Genomic DNA, 13,929 nt, shown 5'->3' on the forward strand with positions numbered 1-13,929 from the left:
GTGCAGCCGCAGCCAGCCCCAGAGCCCGGGGCCACACGAGCAGCAAGCAGCAGCAGTGCCGAGGACGCCCTGCTGCCCTCCGGCATCACTTGCACCCCTCCCTGCCCCTGAGCTCTGCCTCACACCCACCACCCCGGCTCCGCTCTCAGGGCAAACACTGAGGCTGAAGGTGAAACCAGCCCAGCCGTGCAGGCCCGCCGTAGCTTGACACCAATGCCCTCCAGCACAGCCTGGGAACAGACTAACCCCAGCAGAGAACACAGCGGCTTGATGCAGGGATGGCTCACGCTGCAGCCAGCTGGAAGCAGCCAGCAGCTTCAGCTCAACATGATCAACCCCCATAAACACTTCATTTTCCTTTTCCTTTCTATTTTTCTTCCAGGCTACCGGTGGAGAGGTCTCATGTGGCAGGCGGTATCCATGTGCATCATTCAGAGGCACCAATCTCATCAGGGCTCTCTTGACAACCTCTGTGCACTGGGGAGCACTTCTCAAGGTCTGATGTGTGAAACCTCCTACAGCAGGACTGTGAGTCCAAAGACACAGTGTGAGTAGACAGCATTCCCTTGCTGATTCAGCTGAATGTACTGGCACATTATCACGGGGAAAAAGCTGAAGTATTTTCACTGACTCACACAGGTCCAGAGATCCTGTTAGATCTATCCCAGCCTATGACAGTGGGTAGAGCCTGTCTGTGAGTGTCAGTGCTCTGGAATTGCAAAGGACAAGAAGGGAAATCCCTTGTGGGAGGAACTTGGATCCTGTCTAACACGCCAAGGAGAACAGAGACCTTCCACCCTGCAACAATCATGAGCTGCAGGGCTGCACAATGGAGAACCTCGCTGCAGTTTAGGTTCATCTCTGAATCTGGCCTTCCGTCTCTGAGTGGCTCCACATTCCAGGGCACAGTGTCCCAGCATTAAAAATACCAAGGCTGACAGATAGTGTTTATTAATAGCATGAGTGGTGTTTATTGCTGAGCAACAGTCAGCAGCTTGGAGGTTACTGCTGTTACAAGCCAAGGTCTGAGAGCATTGCCACATTGTTCCGTTCGCAGGGGAGAGAGGCTCCATCTCTGGAGACAGAACCCATGGGGAGAGAGGGGGCCTAGCTGCCTCAAGGACCTGCTGTGAATGCAGAGGAGCAGGTTACAGGTCTAGCATCCTGGCCTGCGACACAGGACAGCCCCCAAGGACTGGGGGACCCCAGCATCCCAGAGTGACTGCTGTAACAGCCAGTGCAGTTTGTGCAAATGGGTGCAGAGCAGACACCAGCACTGAGCACCCACCTTCTTCCCGACACCTATGCACAGCTGCCCTTGAGACACCATTCCCTACCTGTGAAGAGTCTTGGTGTCCTAGGGCCTCTCTCAGACCTACATGTGGCCCCCCTGCTCTGTCCCTGCCCCTGGCTCCTGCCCCATAGTCCTTGCCAGGCTCTAGGCACCAAGCTAAAACATTGGTTTTTAATATCCTTGTTTCACAGGAAAGGACAATTGAAGTGTAGAGAGGAGAAATGATTCACCAACAGTGATCTACTGCTTCCATTCTGGAGATCTCCACAGATTTCATGACTACATCTTAGTGATCCAGAAGAATTGATGAAGTAGGACACTTGGCTGGGTGTTCTGCAAAGATCTACATACCCAACTTCCCTGAAAATCTCTGAAACAGCCTTGAAAGAGGGGCAGGGGTTCAGAGACTGAAAAAACTTGAAACCTAATAAGCTGTTGTCATTCCCCAGACTCACAGTTCATACTCGAGCTGGAGGCCAAATTCACTTTTCAGCAGACATTTCTTTCCAGTTTTTGATCTTTCTGTCCCAGCAGACTTTACGTGCTTCTTCCCACTCTCCAGGTTTCTCTCCTGAAGAGCTCTTCTTCCTTGTTTTTACCAGTTTATGGTTAAAATACTATACCATGAGTGCGCTGCAAGCAACATCCCACTTCACTCTGTTTCTCCTAATTTTTTCCCGTTCTCTTTGTCATCACAGGTAACATGCAGGGGTCTCCCAGAGAATGTTGGCCCTGGATTATCTCATTACATATTTCTTCAAAGGAAGATGAGTTGCAGCTGGGAAGCTGTTCCACCCTGCCCACACAGCCTGCAGAACACCTGGAAATAATATTACGTGACTGATCAGTGCTTGTCCTAATCAAAGCGTGAGTTTCCTTTGGAGTCAGCAGTGAGGAGCCAAGGCCCAGGAACAGGCTGTGATGTAAGTGGAAGTTGTGCATTGCACAGCAGACAAAACTTCTGCTTGCCACTCACTGCCCGCTATCGAGGAATCTCTGAGCACTGAATAGAGGCAACCAATTAATTCTTCTTTAACTCCTCACTATTAATTCACTTACAGATCATGCCCCAGGGCAGCTCAGTACTGTTATCATCACTGTACTTTTATCACCACTAACAGCTGAGGCACAGACCAGAGTAGTGATTGACACCACACTTATTAGGAAACAAGGGACGGAGCTGGGAAGACAACCCAAGACTCCCAGCTCTGGCAGAATATCAAGGTACAGAAACACCTGTAATGTATAACACCATAACTTTTAGAGAGCTTCTTTTACGCTAAGACAAAACAAAGGGTTTGATAAAAAGAATTCTCCATGAATGCTGAAGCTTTGGTTTGTCTTTGCTACAATATCCTATCCAAAACTCCTTTCATTCTCTGTAATATCCTCCAAGCAGGTTTCCCATCCTTACATTGCCTTCCATCTTTATTCATACCCTCTCATCCTCAATGAGTTAAAGATCAGTCATCCAGTGCTAGCCAGCACCCCAGACTCAAAGGATTCACTGTTTCCTGGTGTCTCCCAGGCTGCTTGGACTGAAAGAGCCAAGGATCTAATTCAGAGGTATCCACAGAAAATATTTTTGTCGCTAGCATGTTCACAGACTTATCATCTGAACAAGAAAATTAGGAGTCTCTGGATGCATTTGCATCTGTTCACACAGGCAGGTCTGCGTGGAGATGCTGATCAAGCGCACAGACCTCTTATGCTCTCAGCACAGCAAAAGCAAGGTGCCTTCTCTCCTCCCTCAAGGACCCTCAGTCTGGGTCAGGGAACTGGCCCATGGATGTTTAGTCTGGAACAGTCTGTGGAACACGATTTGGTGGTGTTCCCGTGATATTTCACACAATAAGCTTAGGGAGGACAATGCAGTTGCTTTGTGAGACATGGTGATGCTGTGTCTTGTGACACAGCCTATTAGCAGATTGGCTAATGCTGGGTGTGCAGCTGCTTTCTGTCACGGGAAAGACTGAAAGCAGCCAGAATATACCTGTGAATCCTGCTTCTAATTATTTAGAGCAAAACACACTCTGCTCCCAGTTTTCCCTCATCTGTGTACCTTGCACACACATGAAAAATAACAGCCAGTATCCTGAATAGAATTTCCCCTTTATGCCTTACTGAAACCCTGCTCAGTAAGCAGGATTACATTTGAAATAGGCTATAGTAGAGATACAAGAAAAGACACATTCTTTTAATGAAGATTCCCACATTTCTTTTCATGAAGAAACTTGCTAACCAGCCAAATTAATTTTTCTACTTCTGCTTAACCTCAGCTGCCTCTACAGCCCTATTTAAAACATTTTGCCTCTTTACAGGATCTGTCTGGCAGCCCTCCATCACTGCCTAATTGTGCTGGGGTGGGATGTGAAACAGCCTGATGAGGGAACATAACATTTTTCCCTTGATTTCACCAAAGCAAAGATTTCCCCTTCTTGCTAAGGGTGGCTTGGTGCTAGCAAGAATCTCAGCAGTGAGCTTCCTGTGAACTGATGGGAACAGCCCTTCTCCTGGAGCAAGGAGACAATATCTGAGAGCTGTGGATGGAAAAACGAGGTAGTCAGCTCATAAAGAAAATTAACCCAGTGGACATGATTTGCCTACATTCTCCAAGCTGGAGTTCTTTTATAAGGCTGGCTGCAGAAAGCTCTTAAGGATAACAACTAATCCCTGGATAAGGGTCAAAGTTCTTGCTGGGCATTAAAACTTGGTGATGTGATTAAAGAAAAAGTGAAAACTTGCTGTTCAGAGCAGAACCTCCAGTGAGGAAGCTGCAGGGTGCCAGCACTCTGGTCAGTTCTGAGTGATCCCAGGACACTGGGGATGAGGAGCTAATGGGTTTAGCTCATGGTACTGGGATGTCTGGGGTGCCTGAAGGGGATGTAAAGATACTTTGGTGTGAAGCAGTGTAACAGCCCTCTGAAATGGCCCCCAGATAGGCAGAAGGTTAGTACCCTGGCACAGAGCATCTGGAACTTCACCTCTTCACCACGTTTCTTGAAGGTCCCCTCTGGAAAAAAAATACTTAGCAGTTGCTTTAGATACTCCTGATTGGATGTCTGGGGTTTGTGTGTATTTACAGCCCAAGAGGCAAATAGAGCTCAAATGACTTAAAACTAGGTGAGAAACTAAAATATCCACTGCAAGACAAGGATGTATTTACAACTCCCTTCCAGGTATAGGAAAGGTCTGAGATTGACAGCACCAGAAGATGGGGAGTGGATTAAAAATAGGGTGGAACCTGGATGTAAAGGGATATGGCAAGAGCCTGAAGAGCAGAGTTTGAAGCATGCCTGAGGGGACTCACTGGCAGGATTCAAAGCTAGGAAGGAAAGTCATTGCTGCCAAACCACTTGCCCAGCTGAACCTCACAGCACTTTGAAAATTAATGTAATCTAGGAATGTTTGTCTTCTGAGCTTTTAAGCATACTTGGGTCATACTGGATTTCATATCTCCAGGGGCATGAAAGACCAACGTTTTTTTTGTTTTGCTAAAAGCAGTTACTTTTACACATCACACTGGTCATTTGCTAGCACAAGATTCTCACCATTGGTCATCTTGGGCTCCAGCAGGTGCCTCTTCATCTTCATAGTCAATAGCCACAGGATCTCATGACTCCCTTGTCTCGAGCAGGGCTCTCTGTGGCAGGGGGAGGCCAAGGGGCTGCCCAGGGAACGTGCATCTGGTGCTGGCGAGGATGGAAGTTTGGGACCTTCTGCAAACCCTCACTGTGAGTTTTCCAGCACTCAAAGCAATTCACACCAGTGAGAAATGTGTCCATGGGAGTGCAGGAGGTTTCATAACTGGGAGGGTTCCCTGCTCCTGGGGCTGCCAGATAATCTCAGACCTGCCCCACCCCACTCCTGAGACATCCAGCCTACTCCTCCTCATCCTCCCACCTCACCTCACAGGGCATCCCTTACCTTCCATCCTCATCACCTTTGCATTATGTCCTACCTCTCCCAGCAAACAAAGCCCCTCCTGAGCTGTGTCTTGTTGTTCCTCCTCCCCCTCATCCCCCTATTCTGTTTGCTCCCATCTCCTTCTTAAATACCAGATGGAAGGAGATGCTGTTGGTACCCAAATACTTGTTGATGTTCTCTTTCTAACAATGGAGAGGAGCATGGAAATGTGACTGCCCCTGGGACTGAGTGATGAGGGGCCAGTGACTTACCTGCTTTGGGAGAAGGTATACAGAGAACCCTAACCATTTCACCAAGATGGGAAGCCTTCTACTAACTGGAAATAAAATAAGAATTAATAAATGGCACTTGGTGTCTGTCAAGGGTCCCAAAAAGTAGGATGGGATTTTTCTTATGCATGGAGGAATCAAGGCAAGGGAGGGAAAGCAAGGTATCAGTGATCCAGTTGGGAACTGAACTCAGCTCCCTCTCTTCCCACACCTCCACTCTGTTCTACAGACCAGGACTCGCTGACTCCCACGGTTCCTTCAGCTGTACTAGGCAATCCCTATCTGATGGTGAGGCAGAAACACAGCTCACCAGATGACTGAGCATAGCTACGTGCAGGACCGCACTGCATCCACTCCGTGGACACCACCACCACTATCCCAGCACTGGCAGCCACAGCACCCTCCTGACTCTGCAGGACCAAGGAGAAGGTTCTCCTATGAACTCCCCCAGCTGGCACCTCCAGCAGAAGTGATTGCAAATTCCAGAGCAAACTGAGAAATCCTCCAAAAGGATTTAGAGAGATTAGAAATGAGCAGGAAACAAAATGAGATTTAACCTGGGAAAAGATAAGCTAATGTATCTGGGGCAAATCTGCTTTGCTGTGAGAGGGGACACCCTGGAAAGCAGAGCTGCCAGAAGTGGTTGAAAAAGAAAAACCATAGAGAGATGCATCTATAGAGAGACATTAGGAGATATGTTCAGAGTCAGCTGCCTCTTCTATGTTTTTGGAATGATTCACCTTTGAGCATGTTCAGCAGTAGACAACTTTTAAGGGAAAAGGAGTATTATTTTTATATATGAAAGGTGTTGGGATACAAGAAATAGAGACTATAGAGACCAGAGCTTGGTGAGCTAACACTATGGGATTTAAAGATCCATTTTATGTTACTGGCCAAGAAATTACTCCAGAGGAAACGTAATCAGACTCCATAATCATATGAGGGTCTACGTCAGAGAGAAAGGGAACACACCTACTGACACATTTGCAAACTTAAGGGTGAAATTAAGTCAGAAAAGAGAAGGTAAAGATAACGATAGAGTCCAGGCAGTGCAACAGGTTAGGCTGTTCAGGACAGCAGCACGTGATTAACAAGACAATCTAAACCCACAAGTAGTTCCTCTTGGGATGTCTCTGAGTCTGTGACTGGTCCCAACAGTTCAGCAAGGGTGTGGATCACATTCAGTCCCACAAAGTGACTCACAAAAGTCACAGCCACTTGCACTGAACATCCAGCCACCCAAGTGGGGTACTGGTGCAGAGGGCATTGCCACTCCCTGACTCATCAGCACCTCCTCCAGCAGCTCAGCCAGTTCTTCCAGGTGCTGTGTATTGACTAGGTCTGCACTACACATCCACAATACAGAGCTCTGGGAAGCCAATGCTGCAACAAAAAATTGGCCCACAGCCTCAAGACCAGCCTCAGATTAGTCACTGAATAACTCAGGATGATCCTCTGACTCATAATTTATTATGCCTATGAAGACTGGAAACAATCATATCCTGTGCCGTTGACCCCCATTCACCACACTACCAGTAGTGAGATAAATCAAAGTAGGAGTTAGCTTCTTATCCCCAGGAGAAATAACACCTTTCAGCAAACATAATCTTCTCAGGAGTCTTCAGGCCGCTTCTCCCAGATGTGAGGTCCTTGGAGTGCAAAAAAGAGGACTTTAACCTTCCAGCAAGCTGCCCAACATAAGGAAGGGGACTTGGAGGGGGAATGGGCAAGTTGAAGCTGTGAAGAAAAAAAGCAGAGATGATCAACAGGAAGTTGCATTTCCAGAAGTTAGTATCTGCACAAGCATCTGAGCAACCAGGTGAGGGGGTCTCTTCAAAAGGAATGAGTCCATCATAAATCTCTAACTGGGGCTTTTGCTTCTGAACTCATGGTGTCAGAGTTGAGGACAGAAGGAAGGGCAGAGAGGGATGCTGGTGGGAGTCTTGCTTCTGGAGAAGAGACCAATGACACAAACATATACTCCCTGGTATCCTTATGTTTGTGGCACAGGCTGGATCCAGTGTCAGCAGGTTCTCTGTAGGTGAGAGGGACAGGAAGGCCACATAGTGAAATGGCAGCTTGGCCACCTTTCCAAAGTCTATACCATGGCTCAGAAAGGAGTTATGGGCAAATGAAGGTGAATTGCTCAGGCCTTAAAATATCTGAAGAGGTGATGGAAATTAATTACTTGCATAAGTTGACCATTTTGCTCATCTTGTGCTGCCTCTTGTGAGCTGTCAGTAGGGTTTGCACCTAAGGGGTAAGGTCTCCCCCTTTTTATCTCCCCTTAGATAATGCTCCCACTGAAAAGGGTTGCAAAGGCACAAGGGTTTGCATCAGTCACACCCTTCCTCCACTATAGACCCTTTTGACCAAGATTCAGAGGTAATGCCATCTGCAGCCAAAGCTTTTCACCTTGAAGCTACCACTCAGCAGGTACAACACAGGTTGGGAGCAAGGCATCCTGACTTGCATCCCAGATTGTTTTGGGATTATGTGAGCCTCCCTGGGGAATGTTCAGCAGGAACTGACACTCATCACCAGTCCTGGCAGGGGTCTGAGCAGAGCCAGACGCCCTCTCTAGCCTGGGTCCCAACACTCTCCAAGCATGGAGCGCACTAACAACTCAGAATAGCTGTCAAAGGAGGTGTCAAAGCAAACCCTGAAGTAAAGCCCTCCTGTGCTGGCATCAGGCTTGCAGGATGCCTTCCCCCTGCTGCAGACACCAGGCTTGGCCAGGAGATGAGCAATGTGGTGGCCTGGACAGCAGAGGCACCTGAGTGCTAAACACACAGAGAATCCTACAGCAGCTGGCTACAGTGGGCAGCCCTAATGCCTGAAGAGATGCTTGGGCAGGCCAGGAAAAGATGGGGCTTTTTTTTTTTCATTCCCAATGAAGTGTCTGGGGCATCTGAAAAAGTGAGGTAAAAATATAGAGCACAAACCAGCAAGATTAGCCCCATGTCACAATGTACAAGTATAGCCCAGAACTGCATCTCTCAGCTGTGGGCAGATAGCACTGCTCGCCTGGCTGTATGGAGGCAGCTCAGGCAGCAAGTTTAAAGAAATCCTTATCAAAAGGTGTTTTTTGGCCTTGGGAAGCCAGCCTTCGGCAGGTAAACAGGTGCCACTTGCCCAACAAGCCCACTTCCCTTTTGTAACTCTGTAATCACCTCACACACACAGTGAGTTGCACCTCTGGAGATACTATCCTAAGGTAGGCAGCCAGCAAACCTCTGACATTTGAAGGGGAACCTGACCCTTCTCCCCTTCATGATTCAAAGCCCTTGGGATCCTCCGAACTCCCCACACCAAAGGGCAAGCCTTCCCCACAGCTGTGGTCAGGCACTCTCTGCATTCCTTTTGCACCCTCCTTCACTTCTGTGCAGGGGATATCACCTCCCTGCTCTTATCCACAGCTTGCCACCTCTTACGAGATCTGGAGTACTTGGCTGCTCTGGGATGGCCAGCAGCTCAGCCACCCCATCATGAAGGGTGTCAGGTGCTGTGGGGCACAGCAAGGGCCAGCAGCTGCTTGTGGGGTGGCACAGTGCCACCAGGGCCACCTTGGCCTGGCCCCAAACGGGGAGCTGGGAGCAAGCATGGTGCTTGCCCAGAGCAGGACTGCAGACCTTGTGCTGGATGATCTGGATTATCCTTGAATTTCAGCCATCCCAAGCACAGAGAGACTGCCTGCACACTCATCACATGGACTACTATAAAAATACCTATCTCTCACTACCAAAGGTCCCATGAGCAGACAGAGGAGGACATGGCCTGTGAAATGAATTTTGTTTGGGCTTCTAAGGTCCTCTGTGGGACCATCCTGAAGGACAGGAGATTTATAGGGACTTCTATAGGTGGTGGTGGAGCCCAAGCAGAGCCTGGCTGACATACAGACCTGATAAGCAGTGCAAGACATCAACAACAAGGGGTTAAACCAGCTAGCAGGTGCCAAAAGGGAGAGACAGACAGGGTTTCCAACCAAAAGCACTCTTTATTCCATTGCTAGTGGATTTTCTGTTGTCTCCCCAGGGCACCCTTTACTGCCTTTCACGGTGTCTCCACTCTCTGAATCACACAGTAAATGCAGCAGGCACGAGGAAAGCATCAGCTGGCTGCCTGAAGATAGCATTTTAGTTAGCCAGCAACCAAAACGTGGACGTGACCAGAAGCTTTTCAGGGAAAGTTCTCGTGCACAGGGTGAAAGGCTGTATGACGAGATCAGAGTGCCAGCATGAAAACCTGGCCTTCCTCCATGTGTCCTCACCTCACCTTGGGCCAGGGCACAGGCAAGCCAGGTGCAAACTCTGGTTAGGGTGAGGGGCAACTGCTCTCCTATGTCCCAGCCTCTTCAAAGGGTTCTCAATCACGTACAGCCTCTCCAACCAGCCTAAACTCACTTCCAACACCAAGCTATGATCACCTTACTCACATGAGAGTAAGACATAAGAGATGACAGCCCAGTTATACCCACCCTGGAGAATAAAGAAGAGTTGGACTGCTTCCAGGGCCCCAGGTAAACCCCATCAGAGCTGGCTTGGGCAGGGCCTTGCTGCAGTTTGAGCAAGCTACCTCAAACATCCAGCATCCACACAAACAAATTCTGAGTTGTCCCATCTGAAATATGCTATCCAGCCACTGTCTCATGAAGAAGTGGCTATCAGGTCACCTTGATCTGCAGATATCCTACCTCTCATGAGCCCTTAGAGGTAGGAAAAGAGAGGATCACCAGGAATAGCCAGCCCAGCTTGCCATTGCTGGGACAGGGTTTGATGGGTTGATGAGGGTTTGATGTGTTGTGACTGACAGGAACATGCTGACTCATCCATCCAGGAGACCTGGGTCACTCCATGCTGAGATTTCACATCCAGCTTAGCCCAGAGGAGAAGCACGTACCTGCTGGTTTCAATTTTTCCAATTTGATGACTTGTAAACATTTCCCAGGTCACAAACAGGCGGTGCAGGTCTCCTGAGGATAGGCTTGCTGTCTTCATCACCTTGCACAGCCACAAGCAAAAGAGCCCACAGATCCACACACAAAAAAGCCAGTGATGAATATACAAGGGAAGCAACTTCTTGGGTTCTTCATGCAGAAACACATCCAGATGGCTCACATTCTCACCTCACTGCTACAGTCCACAAGACGTTACTGAACACAGTGAACCAAAGTGTCCTCAGGTACTTATCCTCTTTCCTTTGCTCCACACTCCTCTGAGGGAGTCACTGCAGGTCCACCTGTTGAGCTACCCGAGTCCATGCTAAATAGAAGCCAGATTCTTTACTTTTGCAAGAGCAGGAATGATGCAGCCATGAATTTAGTGGTATTACCCTAAGTGAGACGCCTCCCAGACGTCCAGGAAACATCCTGCATGCTCCTTTCCAGCGTGGACAGATGACTGATGCATGACACATTCATCTCCATGGATGACGAGGAAATTACACCACTGCCAAAGTTTTTCCTCCTAGACCCCAAAGGACATAAAGATGCAATGGTATCAAGATCCCTCATGAAGTCATAAGCACTGTCAGAACTAAACAGTTTTTTGTTAAACGTTATCCAGAATGGCAAGGTCTGGCTGAGCCATCCCTGACAATGAGTTACATACACACCAAGTTCATTACCAGAAAGGGCAGGCTCACAGCATTACTTTCACCTTGGATTGTAAATTCCACCAGGATTGCATCTACTCATGCCTGTACACTACCCAGCTCATGGGACTTGGCTCCTGACAAGAAAGAAGCAGGGCTGGGACCATCACCACACTGCTCAGCATCAGGATGGGAAGGAACCCAGGAGTCCTGCCCCCTTGGTCCTGCCCATCACACCACCCTCTTCTCACCAAGCAGGGAACTTGGGCTGAGCTCCATGCAAGGATTCTGGTGCCTACCTCCCATTCATTTCAATGGGTTTTAGGTACCTAGATGCTTTTGGAGGCTCTGGGCCCAAATCTGAGAGTCCAATTGGTAGGTTGCTGATGCCCTGTAGCCTCCAGAGGCAATGCTGGAGAAAATGTCACACAATGGAAGAAAACCAGGATGCAAGGCAGAAGGAGAAGGCAAAGGAAATCAATGTCAGAATTAAATTCTTTAATACAAAAAAAAGTTTGTTTGTCGTTGTTGTCGTTGTTTTAAGATATATCTGTAATTTCTTTGTTTAAAAATAAATATGTACTAAGGAATATCTTGAAAAAATTCACTAGACACAATATGTAGTGTTAATATCTTTTTTCCCCGCAATTATTACAGATAAACAGTAGCACCAATAAATAAAACGATAACAAATATTAAAATTAAAAAGGAGAGAGATTCAAGATGTAGAACTTTCTATTTTTTCCTGTTTCTTCTTTTTACATATATAAAAAAATCGTAGTGTCTATTTAATCCGAATCACACATATACATAAACATATATATATATACAAACACATAGCCAAATATATATATATATATATAGTATGTAGATGTATATCTAACCGTTGTCTCAATAGGAATGTGTAGGGGTAGGTGTTAGAGAAATTAATTAAATAACTGCCCATAACATGCTACTGACTCTGCCAACAATTGGGGAGAGACGGGATGGGACAACAGGAAGGTTAAATTTATACACAACCAGTACAAAAAAAAAAAAAAAAAAAAAAAAAAAAAAAAAAAAGTACGGCTTATAAATAGTTGAAATTAAATATTAACAAAGAATACTGAAAAATCCCTACTCTTTAATTAAATTATCTGTTTAATTTCTAATTTAAAAAGGGATATTAAATAAGTATATAAAACACTTTCTCTTCCCTCCCCCGATCGGAAGCCTCTGTCTTGCACACGATGCAGCATGAGTATTCTACATTGCAGATGCAAGCACCCACCCGTGTGTTTTCTCTCCTTCTGAAAGCCATCAGTTGGATGGGGAGATCCTAGTGGTTAGTAGTCACTTGTTGTGAGTCTGTTTTTAGACTGTCTTGTCTTTTTGGAAGCTTTCTGTGTTGTACATTGTCAGGCGTTGAAAATTCAATTGCGGATGATGTTTGTCAGCATTCTGACACAGACTGAGTACCTTTTTGATTATTATTATTATTAATAATAATTTTAATCACAGAACTAGATTATATATTTCCACATAGACGTACAAACATACTTTCAGGGGCGCGTGTGTGTGCGGGCGTGTGTAAGGTGGGTTTCACGTACACCACAGCCTACACTGCAGATACACACATAGCCAAGAACCTCAGGACACAGCTAAGGGACTCCAGCTGCCTTCACATTTGATTCCCCAGCCCAAGACATGGAAAAGGAGCCTGATATTTACAGTACGTCATTAAAAAAAATCTTGACGTTCTTAAGGGTCATTCACACTGGGCACGCAAACTGAAGGCAGCAAAAGTTGCTTTCTTTTTTTCCCCCCTTCAATCTTGGCATACATATATATTATTTTTTATATATATATATGTATAAAAATAAATATATATATATAAAAAAGAGATAAAAACACATACATACATATATACATACACACAAATTCATACATTCACATACATACACACACACCCACTACTGTGTATATACTTTTGATTAATATCCCTTTCCAGAAATGTTCCATAAGCATCTTGGATGCTCTTGAGTGGCAGCTCTGTGCATGAAGAAAGCAGACAGTGCTGAACAACTGTGTGGCTATGCACCGGTCCCCGTTCTTGCTTCAGCACACTGTAGACCTTGTGTCCTTCTGCAGCCACCAAGGGCGGGAAATCTAGACTCCTGTGATTATTCCTTGAACAGAAAGTCAGTGCGCGTCAGCTGCCCACCATCCTTAAGAGAAGCCAGCATGTCTCTCTGGCAAAGGTTCTACAGCGAATAAATTCAACACAAAACGTACACTGACATCCCATGTCCCAGCAAGGCAGGCAGGTTATGAGACGAGTAAGGGCGAAGGCTGGGGGAAGAGAGGGGAGGAGGAATCCTTGATCACGGAGACGGCCATTTCCTTGGCCTTTGACCCATCGCACCCTAGGATGCCACTCTTTGGAACTCCCTGCCCATCCTCTCCATCACCTCTCCTCCCTGTCCCAGGCAAGGAGAAGGTGGTTTGTGGTACAGCACACTCTACAGAGAAACAGCGGAGGCCACACAAGTCAGTTAGAGTTAAGAAGTTTACACCCAGCGCTTCTACTCAAGTCCAGTCTTAGCTTGTATCTTATGCCCCAAGTAGCCCGCTTGTGTCCACAGCAGTCGAGTATTATCCAGTGAAGACACCAATAACATTAGCAATGTTAAAAAAAATAATCAGTATATATATATATATATATAATATATATGTGTGTGTGTGTGTGTGGTTAAGATATACATATATGTATATATAGATGTGGTTAAAATATATATACATATATATATATGTATATGCATGTATACACACATATATATGTATGCATGGGAAAACCCATCAAATACA

General features: G+C 46.6%; 2 long non-coding RNA genes across 3 annotated transcripts; one reads left to right on the top strand and one right to left on the bottom strand.

The window, feature by feature from the left end:
- Positions 1–6,748, top strand: LOC107202153. 2 transcript variants are annotated; one of them, XR_001520580.2, is made up of 3 exons: positions 1–547; positions 1,993–5,028; positions 5,720–6,748. It is a non-coding gene; the product is annotated as an uncharacterized LOC107202153 (long non-coding RNA). The 2 variants fall into 2 exon arrangements; XR_004496316.1 differs by lacking the exon at positions 5,720–6,748 and having other exon boundaries at positions 1,993–2,217; positions 4,932–5,652.
- A 193-nt stretch (positions 6,749–6,941) lies between these two features.
- On the bottom strand, positions 6,942–13,829 carry LOC117244021. Its single transcript, XR_004496315.1, has 2 exons — positions 10,390–13,829; positions 6,942–7,227 (listed from the first exon to the last, which is right to left on the bottom strand). It is a non-coding gene; the product is annotated as an uncharacterized LOC117244021 (long non-coding RNA).
- Between the last annotated feature and the right edge of the window lie 100 nt (positions 13,830–13,929).

This window comes from Parus major, chromosome 3 (assembly GCF_001522545.3).
Source record: "Parus major isolate Abel chromosome 3, Parus_major1.1, whole genome shotgun sequence".
In the NCBI taxonomy this organism is placed as follows: Eukaryota; Metazoa; Chordata; class Aves; order Passeriformes; family Paridae; genus Parus; species Parus major.